This window comes from Gopherus evgoodei, chromosome 3, assembly GCF_007399415.2.
Source record: "Gopherus evgoodei ecotype Sinaloan lineage chromosome 3, rGopEvg1_v1.p, whole genome shotgun sequence".
Taxonomy (NCBI): Eukaryota; Metazoa; Chordata; order Testudines; family Testudinidae; genus Gopherus; species Gopherus evgoodei.
The window spans coordinates 97,837,701-97,856,522 of record NC_044324.1 but is presented as its reverse complement, the minus strand read 5'-3'; the positions used below and the strand labels follow the sequence as shown (position 1 = coordinate 97,856,522).

Genomic DNA, 18,822 nt, shown 5'->3' with positions numbered 1-18,822 from the left:
TTTGTTTTCTCTGGGCTCTGAGAGTGACCACACATATCTACAGGCTCTCTAATCTTCTATTCCAATTTTGTGAGTACAAATGTAGAAAGGCGGTATAGTCTTTTTATTTGTTTTCCTTTATTTGCAGTTGTGTAGTTTGCTGGAAGTATTTTAAATTGTATTTGCTGGGGGGAGGCTTCTTTTTAGTTTCTATAAGCTGACAGACCCTGTAACTTTTTATCATCTAAATTGCAGAGATAGACCTTTTACTTTTTTCTTTCTTTTTATTAAAAGTTTTGCTTTTAAGACCTGTCTGATTTTTTCCCCTTGTTGAGGTTCAAGGGAATTGAGTCTGTACTTAACAGCGAGGGAGGGGAGAAGTGGGAATCCCTTTGTTTTAGATTCACGGAGCTTGAATCTGGATTGCCTCTGGGAAGGTATCATTCCTCTCTGTGTGGTGATTTAAGGAGTTGAATCACGGTGATCTCCTAGTGTACCCAGGGCGGGAAAGAGCTGGGAGGAAGAAAGGAGGGGGAAGGGAAATGGTTTATTCCTCTTTGTTGTGACACTCAAGGAATTTGGGTCTTGGGGTCCCCAGGGAAGGTTTTGGGGGAGACCAGAGTCTATCAGGCGCTCTACTCTAAGTCCTGATTGGTGGCAGCATTACAGGATCTAAGCTGGTAATTAAGCTTAGGGGAATTCATGCTAGTACCCATATTTTGGACGCTAAGGTCCAGATTTGGGAATTATACTATGACAGTGAGTGTGTGTAAATATAACAAATAAAAATTGCATCAAGACTTACACTGACTGAACAATAAAGGTTTGATTTATTGTTCTATCTTATTAAAAGCTTTCACTTTTTCTTCAGTAACAGGTAGGAAAATGCCATGCATTTTAGCTTACTAACAAAAGATAGCTGCTTACAGTTAATGAAAAGCATAGGATTGGCTCAATAGTGCTCAGAGCATGAAAGATCATAAATCATCCAAACCTATCTAACCTTCCCTGTACTAAATGACAAACTGCTGGAAATAGCCTTTGGGTCAGGTCACATATGCACTAAAATACTTGTCCTTCAGATGAGGACTCTGTTGAACCCATATATCATTTAGCATCCTAAATCACAGAGACTTGCACAAATGCTAAATACTAATTAGGATTGTAAAATTTGGTGAAAGATAATGTCCACGAAACAGGTCAAATCAAAGGTTAATTGGTTAGAATTTTTTTTAGGTGACCTTAGGAAGAGTTTAGTATGCAACTTTCTTAGAACATTTTATATTGCTGAAGTATTTTATATTGCAACTAGAAGTTTCACCTTTAGGTTACATTCAAACTGCAGTTTCTTGGTTTCTGGATTTCAAGCTGATCATTTCAAGACACAACATAAGGTAACGTGGCTGTGGTGCTGGCCTGATGGATGAGAACGTTTGGTTTGGTTTTCCTTCCCTAGCTTTGTTAATGGTTTTCAGCAAATAGTTCTAAAAGTTTTGTACCCGAATCCCCATGTCCCTTTGCAGCATTCCCCTGTGATATCCTGCCCCTGACACTGGCTCCTCACAGAAATCTCCAACACTCTGCACCCAAAGGGGCAGTGTATGCCAGTTTACTAGTTTTATGTTAAACCGCCGCTCCTGTGAACCATATAGCACTTGTGAGTACAACAATAAAACAAAAATAGGTTTATTTAAGAAAGAATATTCCACAAGAAACAAGAGAAAGTGATGGAAACACTCCACAGGATGTTTTCTCAGCAAATGCATCCAGAGTGCTTCTCCTTTCTCTGTGTTATACTGAAACAGCCCTTTGTCTTCTCTGATAGATGGGTGATCCCCTGTCTGTTATAATGTTCCACATGGTTACAAATGTTTGTAGTTGTCTCTGATGATGTTTCATTGATAGTCTTGGGATGGAGCAAGGCTAGACAATTGAGACTTGCATAATGTCACTGGCTCACCAGGGAGGGGTGACAACTTCCTCCTGCTTGAATGGGCTATCACAGAGACATATTTGCCCTGGTGACTAATTATTACTCCAAGTTCATAAAGCATACTTCCAATATACTGACATTATTTCTTAAATATTACCTGTACATGCATCTCCCAATCATTGAGTCTTGATAAGATATAAGCTTTCTGTAGATACTTTACATATTACCCTTTATGGATAAATACCCTGCAAAACAGGTTTTTAGTCTAGTGAGTTTGTTGGGTCTGAAACAAGAGTTGTTTGCAAAGAAGAGTGGATCCTTTGCCTAGGGGCCTCTGTGACACAGAAAGACAGACAAGAAAACAGAGGCCAAGGGAAGAATAACAACAACGGGCGATTTATATATAAAGCTAACTCAATTCCTGGTAAATAGCACAGCAGAAGTGGATTTTTAAGAGGGACAGGATAGAATGGAGGCTTATAGATACTGTTAGGGAGGTCATGTCATGAATAGGAGACTGCACAGAAAAAGGGAGCCAGATGATTATAAGAAGCTGCTTTCATACAAATTGTACTGCCAAACTGAATAATACAAGACAGTGGAGAGTCTGTGGTATAAATTATGGAAAACAGAAGAGAAAAAATATTGTTTGATGTAAAAAGCAAATAAAGCATTGAGTCATGATGCCAGTAATGGGAGAGAGATGAGTTCATTAAGAGGACTAGACAAGGGAGAAAAGACATGTTTTGAGATGGGATCTGAGTAGTTGCAAAAGAGATACGGAAAATTGTTCCAGATGAAGCTGCAGAGAAGACTGGTACCTCAGAAGAATGACTGGAGAGGAGAGTACAGAGAGAGAAGATGTGAGAGACACAGCAGGCTGGAAGAAGTGAGGGGAGAGTTATATAAACACAGAAAGCAATTTTGAACTGGATCCCAAAATAAATGGAGCAGCTAGTGAGTATATGTGAAAATAAAAGTGAGAAATGGTTTTCTCTGCCCTGTTGCTGTGGAATAGACCCACACAAAGAAAGGATTAAATAGCTAATTAATTGACCATAAAATGGAAACAGTGAAATTCAGGCAGTGCAAAAGGAACAAAAACCATCAGCAACCAGCTGGTTGGGAATTCTTCTGACAAAGGAGAGTTCCCCATGGCCATTCACACAGCATAGCTAGCTCTATCTTCACCTTCGCCATCCTCTGCTAGAAGCACAGCTGGAACTAAGGTGACCAGATGTCCTGATTTTATAGGGACAGTCCATATTTTTGGATCTTTTTCTTATATAGGCTCCTATTACCCACCACCCGCATTCCAATTTTTCACACTTGCTGTCTGGTCACCCAGGGCTGGAGCATGTGTCATGAAAGTGGTCACATGCCTCTCTATGCCTGCTCTGATGTGATTTTGTTACTGCTCGTAGGGTACTACACATAGGGCAGCGTGCAGAGTGCATATACTGCTCGCCCCGCTAGCGCAGGTATCAACAGAAGTATAGGCAAAGAGTAACAGCTTACGCAAGTAGAATGCTTTACATGCCTGAACCCTACATGGCTCTCTGCAAACCCAAGCAATGGCTTCCCTGTATACGCTGCCATTTGTAGCTGTGTAGTGTCCTGCTGCTTCCTCCCACGAGAGTCTTCCCTGCCCCCAGTGAAAGGCTCCAGCAGTGGGGAAAGGCTCCAGCAGCAGAGAGGCAATGGGGAAAGGGTCTGGCAATGGAGACTGTCCTGGCTGGCTGCCTGCTGCAGGAGTTTTTCACTGACACATGTAACTACACATCACAGTGACAGCTGTGGATGCAAACTGCATTTCACTACCCCGCGTGTAGCTACACACCACAGTGACAAGTGTAGAGGCAGCCTGCCCTTCACTGCCACATGTAGCTTCATATGTAGTTCCTCTACTCTACATGCTGCCATATGTGTAGGAATAGTATGAGCTTGTGAGTCTTGCTGTTTAGCTCACACTAGAAGGGCATACATTTTTAGTTCTGGTTCAAGCCCTTGTGTCAGCCCAGATGGCAACTGTTAAACATTCAATACTCCTGTAGTTCCTAGGAGACTGCTACAAGATAGTGGAGATTAGAGCTGCTCCCAAGTCATTCTAAGTTCTGTTCTTGATGTGGTTGGTACAGGAACACACCACAGATCAAGAAGCTATGACCAGCACTATGATACTCCCCATTTTGTTGTACAGAGTGCAGCAGAGAATCTGGGCCAGTCTTTGTTCCATTAATCTCCTTATATTACAACGATTAAGTGTGATTTTTAATGATAGTAGGTAAAAGAAATTCAGAGAAGTGTGATTTTTAGGTTGTCAATGTCTCCTTATACTGGGCTTTTCCTGTAATTATTTGTACAGCAGAATGATTGCAGTACACAATTTCCTTGTATCAGCATAACAATCTAAGCATGTCTGTATAATTTATGACCTGCTTTATTTAATTGGTTTTGAAACAGCCCCTGAACATAAAAAATAGCCTGGACTGATTATACATTCATTATCCTCTCTCTGAATCAGAAGACAAGGAACAGGTTAATCAAATCCATCCCAATCTCTAGCCTTTCCCATAAGTAGCTATTGTTGTTTTTACTGAGAAGAAAATCACTCCTACTCTTTCCCCAAAGGATTGCACAATATTGATCTCAAAATGTTGACATGGAGGTCCTACAGTATGCTACCTCAGACTTTGTGGATCGGAATTAATGCATAGCAGATTCTCTAAATTTCATGACATATGTGTCCTTACATAATGAAAATAATTATTTAAATAACAAGCATGCTATGCTCTCCCTCTCTTCACCCACTCCCCCGCAGTACTATCCTTTTGACTCAGAGCACTATGGGTTTTGCCTTGTGGTAAGAAATGGTGATCATTAACATTTAAAACATTATGTTAATCAAATAATATAGATGAGGGTCAAGGAAGCCTATGTCTTTAAATACTAAGAACTACTCAGAACATCCAGTAAATACCATGGACCAGACCCTCAATTGGGGTAAATCAGCATCACTCCATTGCAGACATTGGTACTGGGTAAGTTTACACCAGCTGAGGATCCAGCCCATGTCTTTAATAGGAAAGAGAAGACTATATATGTAGTATTTGGTTGGTTTCAAACACTTTAGTATATATGTACGCTGTCAACATTACTGTATATTAAGCATTATACTTATTACTAATAGCAATATTTAGTGCCTCCTACTTAGATCAGGGCCTGGTCATGCTCAACCCTGTACATGATACCAAAGCCCCTGTCCTGAAAATCTTACAATTTAAATAGGTGAGGGAAGAAAGAAAGTACTTTTATTTTCCTCACTTTCTTGATGGGTAAAACAGGCACAGAGAGATTAACCGACTTGCCCAAAATCACAGAGGAATTCTGCTGAAAAATGGGAAATTGAACTCAGCTCTCCCGAGTCCTACTGCAGTGCCTTCACCACATGGCCATCCTATCCCAAAAAACATCCTTTTGGTTCTGATATTTCCTATTGCGGCTCGGTTTTATGCAGTGCTGTACATCATTTATTCAGGCCAGGTATACAATGGCCAGACATTGGTACCAGAGGATAAAGTCTTCATTAAGAAATCAGAGAAGGACAGACACTAATATTAAACTATTCACCTTAAAATGTCTGTCAACAGAAAACTAGACAATACCTCATACAGGCCCAAACCAGGCTTAAATTTGCAGTGTTCTATGAGCATCAGGTAGGATTAAATGCTGCCCCGAGGCTACAGACCCATTCCTCAGTGGTTGTCTATAGCCCCCCACCCTGTTATGCTGGGTGTTGCCAGTGGATCAGTGTAGTTGTACATACACTGACCGTTCTGCGTTACTCCGCTCCCATTCTTATTCTGCAGATTGGAGCTGTCCTTTGTGTCATACAGAGATTAGGGGCCCCTCTGTATAACTGGTCCCCACTCTGCTGCTTTCCCCATGGCAGAAATATGCCAACTCTGTCATTGTTTTGGCCATCTGCATGGCTTTCTCATGCCAGAGGATTTGCTTGAAACCAGTGCAGCCAACCACAAGGTTTCAGAAATCATGAGTCAGGCCCCCCAAATCATGAGTGGCTTAAAAATCATAAGCTATTTTTAAAATAAATTTGGGAAGGGCTTTTTAGTTGCAAGCTGTTTTTGAGCCTTTAGAGTGCACTTGAGTCAGGTCTGCAAGTTTTTCTCCACAACCATGAAGGCTAGGATCCTCCTTCCTTTCTTTATTTAACGGAGGTTGAGATTCTCCAAGATCCCATGAATCTAAGAGCTGTGGCTTTAAGAAAAGTGCCAAATATCATGAGACTCATGATAAAATCATGAGAGTTGGCTACACTGTAATAGGCAGTCCTTATTGGAGTTAATGGGAGTTTTGCCCCTGTAAGAGCGGTGGGATCAGGCCTATGTAGGCATATCCCTAATTTTGGAATGTGATCTTACTTTTTAAAACTGCTGTAGCCTTTATTTTGGACACACAAATTCTCTGTACAACTGATAATTGACGAAGAGCAGTTTTCTGCTGCATTGTATCCAAAGATAGGCCATCAGTTCTGTTCTATCAAAATAAGCACAAAACGAATGGCACAGAACATGGTTTCCATGTCATGTTAGTAGAACCCCATTATGTCTCGCTTGTTATATGAACATCTTTTGTCAGTGCAGTTAATAATGCATGAAAGCTAGAGTCCAGAAAATGCATATTCTTCACTGTAATTTGGACGTTCCATTAGGGTGAGTGTGTGTCATGTCAGAAAGTACAAGGAAAGATAATTGCTGGAGAGGCAGAAGGAAAAAGTGGACAAGAGGTACAATGCTGAAAAATTTAAGGAAAATAGAATGCGTTTCTTGTCATGATGTTAGCAAAAGCCAAGAATTTGGCCTACTATATTCCTTCTAATGAGATGTTTTTTAAAATGTGTGGCTTTCTAAATCATTTAAAATATGAAGATGCAAATGTCACAGGCTGAAATCTTCTAGCAGGACTTGAATAGAGTTCCTCCCCTAAAATCAAATAAAGGAGCTCTGTTCTTGGGTTATATAATAGATATAATAATTATCATAGCAGTTTTATTAATTAAATATATTGATTAAGCCCACTACATCAGAGTTTATTATTATGTGTATTTGAGGATAATGTGCTTTCAGAAGCACCCTTTACAGATACATCCATATGCTTTTGAGAGCAAAAAAATGAAACCACAATCCATATGTGACAGAGTGCAGGGAGCAAACAGGTGAGCTACACTCTGATCACTTAGAAGCCAATTATTTCCCCAGAGAAAACTGATTGAGGTAATCAGATAATCAGGCTAGCAGGCTGAGTGGGATAAAAAGTTAATTAGTTCATCAGCTGAGCCCAGTCACACAGGGTAGATCTACACTGCAATTAAAAACCCTGGGCTTGCAGGGCTCTGGCTAAGGGGATGTCTAACTGCAGTGTAGATGTTTGGGCTCTAGGATCTGCGAGTTTGGACTCCCAGAGCTCGGGCTTCAGCCCATGCCTGAATGTTTACACTGCAATTAAACAGCCCTGCAGCCCAAGTCCCATGAGCCTGCATCAATTGGCATGGGCCAGCTGCAGGGTCTAATTGCAGTATAGACATACCCACAGAGGCCTCAGGGAAGGAAGACATCTGTTTGCCTCAGGTCCTGATAAGAGGGCCAAAAGCAGCAAGAATATTATAAACAGACTGTTGCATGGGGACTGTAGTGGTAGAGGGAACTCAAAATAAATGGCATTGTGAAAGCACAACTGGTAGAGTCTGTGCAGTTTCTGTGGGACAAAAAGACAGGCATGAAGGCAGATCCCTGTTACCCCACAGTATGCCTGATGTGGGGCTTTGTGAACTCTGAGTGAGTTGGCAACATCCTGCAGAGCGGCTGCCTTACACCTGGCACACTTGTGCGCCTCTCCATCAGTGTAAGTGGAGGGGGGGCAGAAGACATGTCATCTGTTTTCTACAGCAGAGGGCATATTAGTAAATAAATTATAGTAACCTTAAAAAAGTCAGAATGATCAGTGGCCTTTTGAGCTGCAACAAGTTGCAGGTCCAGTGTCAGTTCCACAGTCAGCCGACCAATTCATCATCAAATGCAGGCTCCCAGAAACCTCTTTTTTTTAAAAAAAATGTTCAGTCCCTGGGTTTTGACAGCAGAGAGTTGTGCAGAGGTGGAGAGCGTACCCCAACGTCTGACCACCACATACACATAAACCAATTTCTTTATGGCAAAACAAATTGTGTTTTCCCTAATCCACTCCCACTTGTGGAAAAAGTAAGGAATTTAAAGGCAGTACTTGGACTCTGAAAAGAGGATGTCAGATGCACTCTCTCCTGTACTCTGCAGGGACCTATTACTCAAGGTTGATTTCTTAATTGTTGATGTCCAACCTAGAGTTCATCACACTGTGTGGCTTTTAAAGGCTTTTCCTGTCTCTTAAATTAGCCTGAGACCCCTATAAATCCTGCAATATGTCCCCTGAGATCCCAATAGATACATAGATAGATTAGATAGACACTATTATATAAATAGTATGTAAATGTACTTGTTACCTTTCTTTAAGCTTTAAAACTTACCAATTTTACCTTCAATAAGCAGATGTAGTTACCTCATCAGACAGAGCACCTGCAATATTCATTCGAATCTATCTATCTTGCCCTCCCATCATAGTGTCTCAGGGACAGACTTTTAAAGCTATTTAGGTGAAACCAGTGGTATTTAGGCACTTAGGTGCTTTTGAAAATCACAGTAGGCACTTATCTGTATCTTTAGATGCCCAAATACCTTTAAAATCTGGTTCTGTCAATCCCTTTTCCTTACTATAAGAAATACTTTGAGCTGCAAATACCAAGGGAAAGTTATGCAGCCAATTGGCAAGTTTTTAAAGGTGACCATACTATATACAATATTTAAAAAAAAATTTGCCACAGAAAAATAGCCTTCCTTGCTATTACAGCTATGATCTCTCCCTCCTTAGGCCTCAGATGGCCTAAACTTCTGAGTTGTTCAGATCCAGTGCTTCAGTTGACCTACTAGAGAGATGGAGCCAAATGAAAAATTTCATTTCAAGGTCAACTTGACCAAAATTCAGGGGTGTTCAAAAAGGTGTTTTCGGTTTGGCCCATTTCTGCTTTTGTGCCAGGGTCAGATTGGCTGCCGTGTATATCTTCTGAGATGAGATGATTCTCTTCTATTTCAGTTGCGTGCTAATGAAAGCAAAAGCTGACTTAATCCTACTGTTATTGTAGGATGTTGAATCAACTGAATCAGAAGTAAATAATTAGCCTATGGAACTCTCTGTCACAATATACATTAAGGTCAAGAGCTGAGTAGGATTTAAAAAAACAGTCATTTCTAATAAAAACAAGAACTGTTAATATTACATTAAGTAGGATTTTAAAGCACAATAGGGATTAAACCTTCATACTCCAGGTCATAATCCAGCAACTAACTGAAGGGGTTAGGGTAGGTTATTCCATAACTGTCCACTTCAGATATACCTTATTACAAGCAGCTGCTATTTGCTATTTTTAGAACCAGGATACTGGATTAGGTAGATCACTAGTCTGAACCAGTATGGCACTTTCTCTGTTCCTGTCAAATAAGATTTTTAAAAAGAATATAAAGAATTTTAATAATAATCCTGATTCTTCTCTCACTTATGCCAGTACAAATTTGGAGTAACATTTTTGAAGTTAATGGAGTTATATCCATGTAAAACTGGTGTAAGCAAAAGAACAAGCTGGTCCATTTTTATTATTATTTTAAACAGTTCACATTAAACAGAACCTAATTCCAAAGTCAGTGATCAGCAAATGCTGCACAAGTTAATTCATATATATATCTAATAATGATTGTAAAGCATATTCATAGGAAATGTTAGTGAAAGAGACAAGCATTTGAGCTACACAGAACTCTTCTTGAGACTTTTCAAGATCATGAATACGACACATGCTTATCGCATGTTGTGTACCTCACCCAGTGCATCAAATGCCCCAACAGCAGCTGTATGGGTGAAATTAGACAATCACTATACTCTTGCATGAACTCACACAGAAAAATGATAGAAGACAAAAACACCTTTTCACCTGCGGGTGAACACTTTTCACAGAATGGTCACTCTATATCTGATCTCTCAGTTCTCATCCTTCAAGGAAACCTTCCCAACATCTTCAAAAGGCGGGCCTGGGAGCTTAAATTCATGACTCTGTCAGACACCAAAAATCAGAGACTAGAGACACTGTTTTTTGTGTCTCATTACAAACCCTCTAGCCTATTAACTCTTCTTTGTCCAGTGACTGCAAATATTAATTGCCCACTTCAATTTAAGTGATTTTTTGCAACATGTGTTATCCCTTATGTTTAATAATATGTTCCACCTTGTATTTAGCTGGTTATCTTTTGCAGATCTGAAGAGGAGCTTAGTGTAGCTCGAAAGCTTGTCTTTCACCAACAGAAGATGGTCCAATAAAATATGTCACCTACCTTGTCTCTCTCACATCCTGGGACCAACAACAACACTGCAAACATTCACAGACAATGATGAGAGGATCAACCAGCCTGTGGACAAGGGGATCCAGTGGATATAGTATACTTAGATTTTCTGAAATCTTTGACAAGATCCCTCACCAAAGGCTCTTAAGCAAAGTAAGCTGTCATGGGATAAGAGGGAAGGTCCTCTCCTGGATTGGTAACTGGTTAAAAGATTGCAAACAAAGAGTGGAATAAATGGTCAGTTTTCAGAATTGAGAGAGGTACATAGTGATGTCCCCCAAGGGCATGTACTGGGCCCAGTCCTATTCAACATATTCATAAATGATCCGGAAAAAGGGGTAAACTGTGAGGTAACAAAATTTGCAGCTGATACAAAACTTCTCAAGACAGTTAAGTCCCAGGCAGACTGTGAAGAGCTACAAAAAGATCTCACAAAATTGGGTGACCGAGCAACAAAATGGCAGATGAAATTCAGTGCTGATAAATGCAAAGTAATGCTCATTGGAAAACATAATCCCAAATATACATATAAAATGATGGGGTCTAAATTAGCTGTTACTACTCAAGAAAGAGATCTTGTCATCATTGTGGATAGTTCTCTGAAAACATCCACTCAATGTGCAAAGGCAGTCAAAAAAGCAAGCAGGAGTAATTAAGAAATGAATAGATAATAATTCAGAAAATAGCATATTGCTTCTATATAAATCCATGTTATGCCCACATCTTGAATACTGCATGCAGATGTGGTCGCCCCATCTCTAAAAAGATATATTGGATTTGGAAAAGGTTGAGAAAAGGGCAACAGAAATGATTAGTGGTATGGAATGGCTTCCATATGAGGAGAGATTAATAAGACTGGGAGTTTTTGTCTTGGAAGAGAAATGACTGGGGGGAGGGGGAAGGAATAAGATTGATATCTATAATATCATGAGTGGTATGGAGAAAGTAAATAAGGAAGTGTTATTTACTCCTCACAGCACAAGAATTAGGGCTCACCAAATGAAATTAGTAGTCAGCAGGTTTAAAACAAGCAAAAGGAAGTATTTCTTCACCCAATGCACAGTCAACCTGTGGAACTCTTTGCCAGAAGATATTGTGAAGACCAAGACTATAACAGGGATCAAAAAAGAACTAGGTAAATTCACGGAGGATAGGTCAATGGCTATTAGCCAGGATGGGCAGGGATGGTGTCCTAGCCTCTGTTTGCCAGAAGCAAGAGTAGGACAGGGAGTGGATCACTTGATGATTACCTATTCTCTTCATTCCCTCTGGAGCTCCTGGCATTGGCCACTGTCCGAAGACAGGATACTGAGCTAGATGGACTTTTGGTCTGACCCAGTATGGGCAATTCTTATGTTCTTATTTTATATTATAATATATTTCCAATAGTTATATAAAATCTCAAGGAAGACTGGGCTGGCCAACAGTAGAACCAAATTTTGAATCTTAATTTTGTTTTGTTCTATAATAGAAATCTGCTGGTGGATATGTACTGTTCAAATTGTTTAGTGTTTATTAAAAATAGACTAAAGATTTTTAAAGGGTATAGTTTGGGGTACAGTACATCAGAATATTTTTTTCTTATAGTGTTGGTGGTGCTGAAAAGTATTTTTATTAATGGAAAATGAATGTTTTATTTATTTGATAGAAGCAAATATATTGATAACATGGTGTTGTACAATTACGTTTGGCTATATATAGCTTTAACTTTGTGTTTTTAACTATATTGGATAGCAGCTAACTTCTTGTGTGCCAGATTCACAATATGACATATAGCATCAGTAAACCCATTTTACCTGGTGTTGTCTGAGCAGCATGAAACAGCTGGAATGTCCTTGTAAATCTAACTGATGGTGGTTTTGTAGTGAGGTATGCTGTATTGTGTGTGTAAATGTTATACTCTTTTGGGAATGAGTACCTTGCACAGGGAATCTGATTTTACAATCTCCAAATTTACTTATAATTTGAGATTTTCATACATTTTTGCAAGTTTTAGACAACAAAGTTTAGTGGGGTGGGTATTGTAAAACAGGCCAGGTGACTGAGTGGTGAAGGATTGTATGGCACAGAGGAAATGACTGAATGTCTTTCCAGACTCTCAAATGTTTAGGGTTTGGTTTATTTTTTGAAGATGAGTAAATTTTTTGAAGGTGAGTTTATTTTTTGGACAGAGAGTAAATGTTTGAAGGTGTTAGCTGAAAGATACTGTCTAGTTGAAATCTTTTTTGATAAACTTTTGTTTTTGAGTGTAGGTAATATTTCCTCTTCATTCTGACTCAAACATACTAATATTATTATCTATAAAAAGATATTAGCGGTAGGCACTTTTGAATGGACACTTATATTCACTTTCTTCCACTTCAGTATGTTTAGTCTGGTTTAAAAAAACAACAGAATGTGAATTTCTGGAAAGCTTTGGCAAATTTTCATTATGAATTTCCTTGAAAGCACATCTTTATCATTATCATTACTGCTTTTATGTCTTCCAATGGGAAAAAAAAAACATGTTGTCCTGTAACTCTAAACTCCTGAAAGACAAAGGTCAAGAAAACTTGAACTATTAAATAAAATTGATCTACACAGTGTGAGACTGAGAGCTGCTTCATATAATATGGGTCAATCAATTGAAATTTTGCTAGAGCCACAGACAACTACATCTGTCTATAGAGGAAAATGCTCACAGACTATTTTATAAATGTCTTCCTTCTATGGGATGCTAATTTTATCCTTTGAAAGTAATAAACTCCTTAAGTCGTGACATGAACCTTGGCTTAGACTGTGAAAAGTGTAATTCTTTTGTTTAATAATATGACAGGGGAAACTATGGCTCCATGCTCACCAGTGGGCACTTTGTGTTATTATGCATAGTTCTATGATTATATGTAAGGATAAGATTTTGTCACAGAGAGACCTCTGTGACATTTTCAGCTTCAACTTCAGCCCTGGGACAGCGGGGGCCTTGCAGCTACCAGTCTCCACACCAGGAGGTCAGACCTGCTCCCTTCCCCACTGTTATTTTTAGTAAAAGTCACAGACAAGTCACAGGCTTCTGTAAATTTTTGTTTATTGCCCACGACCTGTCCCTGAGTTTTACTAAAAATAACTTAACCTTTATTAAATGTATCCATTTAGATAGTTAAGATCAAGCCACTTATGGGCCTGATCTTGTGAGTGCTGAGTTGTGCTTGACACGGGACCAAAAAAGGACAATGTGGGCCAAAATGACTCTATGCCATCCTTTTGGCTCCCATGTCCTGGGGTAAGTCTGGTCCACAGTGAAATTCAGAAAAAGTCCCAAAGCTGTTCTGTCTTACACCCAGCTGCCCACAGACCCCAGGGCTGCTCCATCAGCCAGAGATAGGCAGAGCAGTGAGTTACTCTGCCACATCCCAGATCTCTTTTCCACTGAGAATTCTCCCTTCATCTGGGGCTGGGGCAGAGGAGGCATTAAACTGCTACACTTGGCTCTGTGCCATGCAGGGATTCCCTTTGTGCAAGGAGAATCCCCAGCGAGGCCATAAAGCTAGGCTTTACGCTGCTTTCTACCACCTGAGTAGTGCAGAGCAGTCAAAAGATGGGGCTAGAATCTGGTCAGGCATCTCTAAAATGTACTTTAAATAAATAGTCATGATGAACCATTTCATGTATCAGGCTTCACTAGAAGTTTACTCTTAGTGAAAAGCAATTGTAAGATATCACATTCAACTAATCGATAGTCTGGACTCTTGTATCCAATGGTTCATACACTCCTTTAGTTGAAAAATCTCTGTGGTGGCTTCATGAACTACAAAGGCATTGACAGCATATTTAAGTACTTATTAAAAAATTGATGATTTATTGAGCAAATGCATACTTGTTTAGCATTTGGATAACAGTATAGGGCTTGGTACTTGTTTTGTATCTGAGTAAGGTTCGTCAGTGTATCTGGAACACAAGGTGTCAGCTGAACATGTCTGTCCCCAACTGAACTAAGACAAGTTAAATGAAACTAAACAGTTGATAAAGCAGCACAAGTTGGAGAAACTACCTGCCCCTTGACCCCGTCTGTAGATTTTAGATTGAAGGGGAAAAGCATAATTTGAGTACATTTGCACCTTCAGTGGAAGTAACAGATGTGCGATGATGTGGATGCCATACCTCTTTGGTGGAACTTCAGTAAAGACACCACCATGTTCTGTCCAGCATGCAAGCAACAAAAATTCACTAACAGCACATCAGCAGCATGATAAAGCACCCAATGAATATCTGGCATGGTTTCAGCTTTAAAGGCCATGCACTGTATGTTTTGAAACTAAATCTTTCTTCTTCCTATTGACTTCTTGCCCTCTAGAACATTGAGTTGACTGCTTCAAACACTTTCACTAAGTACAAAGTCAATTGACTGTAAGTAGTGATGAAGAAAATATCATGTGATTAATGCTACAGTTCAAGATCCTCTGATCAGTCACAGAAAGAACAGTTAAGTAAATTCAAACTTCCTTCCCAAGAATCACAGTGTGCTAATGGTGGATAGTCGGCCGGCAGCCCAGTAGAAAAAACAAGCCACTTAAGGCAAATCTCTCATCTTTTACATAGAACAAACTAGTTGAGCAGTGTTAAAAGCTGGCTATTGATTTGTGCCCAGACTGAAAGCCAGGCACTGATGTAAATGAAAATGTGTCAAGAGTCAATATTGATTTAAAAAAACAACAAAAACCAAGGCCGTCCCATGGGAAATACTGCTAGCCATATGGCTTTGCTTGTCAGTGAGTGAAATAAGACCTTTTTCCACAAGGCTACACATGTCCAGACATAAAATTTCCTTCTTTAACTGAGGTAATATGGACACCATGCTGCGTGCAGCTGATGTTGACAATTTCTTCTTTGAGAAAACTGGTCAATGGGAAAAGGCCATAGTAGAGAAAAGGAATCAAACGTTAAAGAAGACAAATCTGCAGAGCTGAGCTTGTATTCTTAAATGCATTTAAAAAAAACTTCAAGCACAACAAAGCTCTGTTACAATACAAGCTCAATTCTACAAGAACCTGGGCATGTGGGGGAGGAGGAAGGGAAGAGTGTGGAGGAGATCAAGCCCTGCTGCCCATAAAGAAGTACCATTGATGGGGTCAAAGGAATCCCTCCACCAAAAGGAAGATGGGCATGAAACAAGCTTTGAGAGCAAGGAAAGGGCTAGCAGAATAGAAATCAGAGCGTCTTGGGGGCTACTCTGCATATGCTATTTATTGTGTTTGAATAGTTAGTAACTAGTAACGTGAAAGTTCAGAACAATACAAGAACGGGCCTAAATTTTCTTCCATCATGGAATTAAATCCAAACCTGAACTATTTTTCAAGCTCAGACTCAATTTAACTCTTCATCTCTCTCTGTCTGATTCCAAACATCAAGAGGGCTCTTTGACTCATTCTCTTCCTCTCTCTGCTACTGTGGATAATGCAATCATCCCAGACCCTGACAAAGACCATACTATTACTTATAATCTCTAAAAGACTAATAGAGGCCCCGATCTGCACTATGTCATCTCGTGTCCCTTCGATAGGACTTAATAGAATAGTGGAAGAGACTATTGTAGCTCAGACCCTCAAGATAAGAAGAGAATGGGATGAACTTTCCTGGACAACAAATAAGATTTATATTTAGCCTGAAAGCTGGGTGAAGGGTTCAGGAAGGTTCTTATCTTAGATCTGGTTTAATTAAAACATCTCTGTGAAAGACTTTTTGTGAGCACTTTCTTAAAGGCTTCCTTTATTTTCACATCTTTTTTGCTCCCTGTTAGAGTCACTAGAGCTGTGCATCCACAGACTGCTAGCTGTGAGAGTGACATCACTCCTATGAGAATGGCTTCTCTGTTTCAGATCCCTACACACAATCACTGTGCCCTTCTACCACTATCTGCTACTTGTTCTCCGTGAACAGCAGAAAACCCCTTTAGCCCCTGATGTCCTCCTGTCTCCATGTGGGCTGGGAAATACTCCTCAATCCCAGCTGGAGTTTCCTGGGGGAGAAGAATGAGTTATTTCATTTCACATACAAAACTTAGAAATGAAAATATTAAAAATATCTCTGTAGCACGCCTGGCACCCAGAACATTACATCAGCCTGGCAGCACTCCTACTTCTAGTGCCACGATGCCTACTGCAAAGCTTGCCCCTCTACAAAACTTGCTGGGACAATCCAGGAGCCTGACCCTAAACCTATTAAAGTCAATGAAAAGACTCCTGTTAACTTCATTGGGATTTGGATCAATCCCCATGTTTGTAAAGAGCAGCTGCTGCCATAGTGGGAACTGTAAACATTTATTTCCTTTTTAAAGAGGGAAAAAAGCAAAACAAGCACATCTCAAACATGAATGAGACTTAAATACCATTGCGGTTCTAATGCAATTTGGCCAAAGGAAAGGAAAGCACAATTAAGGTGAAAATGTACCTTGCTATCTTAATATCCTGCCTGATATTGCAAGCAGCATTTTTTTTAACTTTGTATCACAACTTTGCAGCATTAATATTATTAAAATTCAGAGTTTCATATAAAGGGAAAAGCTAAAACTACTCCACCGCTAGCTTCTGTACATAATCCTCAGAGATACTCATTCAGTGAAGTGCTACAATAAAAGAAATTATCAAAAAATATGAAATACAAAACGCTTACAACTGATGCATTTTATAAGTCTGCTGAAAAATACATAAATGGCAAAAAAAATGTACAAAAGACATTAACTACTTATCATGCACTTTACTTGCCTCACAATAACGTTTTTGCATACGCAATTTTAGTTTGTCTACACCAGTTTCCAGCACTGTCTCATACTTTTCCTCTCTGGGAACAATAATAGGGAGCCATAGAAATGACTTGAGCCAAGATAGGAACAAAAAACATTCTGCTTATATACCTGATGATCAGGTACAGTGTTGAGAGGAGGCTTACAGGATATACAGCCACCCCAAAATTTGCCCAAGGGTAATACCATGTGTAGTCCCAGTGATTTCAGTGAAATTGCTCATGACAATAAGCACCATTTGTAACTTATTAATTATTATTATTTGTCTTGCAGCAGCATCTAAGGGCCCCAGTAACACATCAGGGTCCCATTGTGCTAGGTGCTGTACAAACATAGAACACAAAAATGGTGCCTGATATCAAGAGTTCACAGACTAAGATGGAAGACAACCAGTGGATACAATAAACAGATGGGGGAGCACAAGGAAACAGTGAGGTGATACTGGTCACAGCATCCCACCTGCTGAGCCACTGAGAAGAGTTTTAAGGGGTGTCTTGAAGCAAGACAGTGAGGCAGACCTGTGGCCGGTAGTGTGTTGTTGGACCCCAAATAAGTAATGGGGGAAACAAGTTACCTCTGAGGTGTCTTGTTTAAATTAATCATTCAAATGATCCAGCATGGCCACTTTTCTAGGCAACACATCTTTATGTACCAGTAACTTGTCCCTTTTGAAAAGGAAAGGCTTTGAATCCCGGACAATGGTTGGTGCCTTCTATAGGCACAAGGCAAAGAGAGCAAACATAATAGTCTATCTGCTTTTATTTCAAACACAAACTATTTAAAAAGTCTTCAAGATACTATATATATGAGTGAGGTATCAGTTGTCTTGAGGACACTGCCCAGCAGCTTCATTTTCTTAAGCAAAATCTTTGGTAAAAACAGGAACAATTGTGCCTCTTAATGTTTAACATCTTTCAGGTTATGTTCAGGAGAGAATGCAGTGGGGCAAAAAAGGAGCAGCCATCTGACTTGGAGGAACTAAAAAGAAAAGGTGGCTGACACTGGGGAGAGGTGATGAAGAGAAATATACTTTTCAGGTCCCGAGTCAGCAAAACTTTTCAGCACATGTCCAAGAGCTATTGAAGTCAATGTGCCACTTGTAACAATATGAAAATGCTAGCAGATATATTCAGTTTCCTAAGGTAACTATTTGGAACATTTGGGGAGCAGCCTGAGAAACCATGTTGTAAAAGCACCCACAATAATGCTGGAGGTTGTTAGTTAACCCTGTGTCACTAGAATGAGACCTTACATGGCAGGTGATCCAGACACAACAAAGTATAAAACACCACTGAGTCTTCACCTGTTCCATCCATGCTGGGGAGGAGGGAAAAATGAGTGTCAGACCTATCATCTTGGGGGCATTGGCAGGAGTGACTGGAAAGGAGGGAGAGATTTATCTAATTGGTAAAGGAGAAAGAGAAAGAAACTATAGAGGTGGTGATAGGAAAGGAGATATTGTGGGAGGAAGGAAAGATTATTCAGTTGAGTAACCCATCACAAACTGTTCTCCCCCATAAAATTGTTCTGTCTTTGATCCCATCCTTCTCTCTGTGTGTGCTCAGCAATAGAAATACGTAGCCCATGACAGAATTGGTATAGGACCAGTCCCCATTTCCTTCCCTATCCAGCTCATATCA

At 39.8% G+C, this 18,822-nt stretch overlaps 1 protein-coding gene across 4 annotated transcripts in view; it reads left to right on the top strand.

Annotated features, from left to right (window-relative positions):
* Positions 1–18,822, top strand: part of HS3ST5 (heparan sulfate-glucosamine 3-sulfotransferase 5) — a 273,078-nt gene that overhangs the window by 224,843 nt on the left and 29,413 nt on the right. The gene's annotated exons all lie outside the window — the stretch shown is intronic.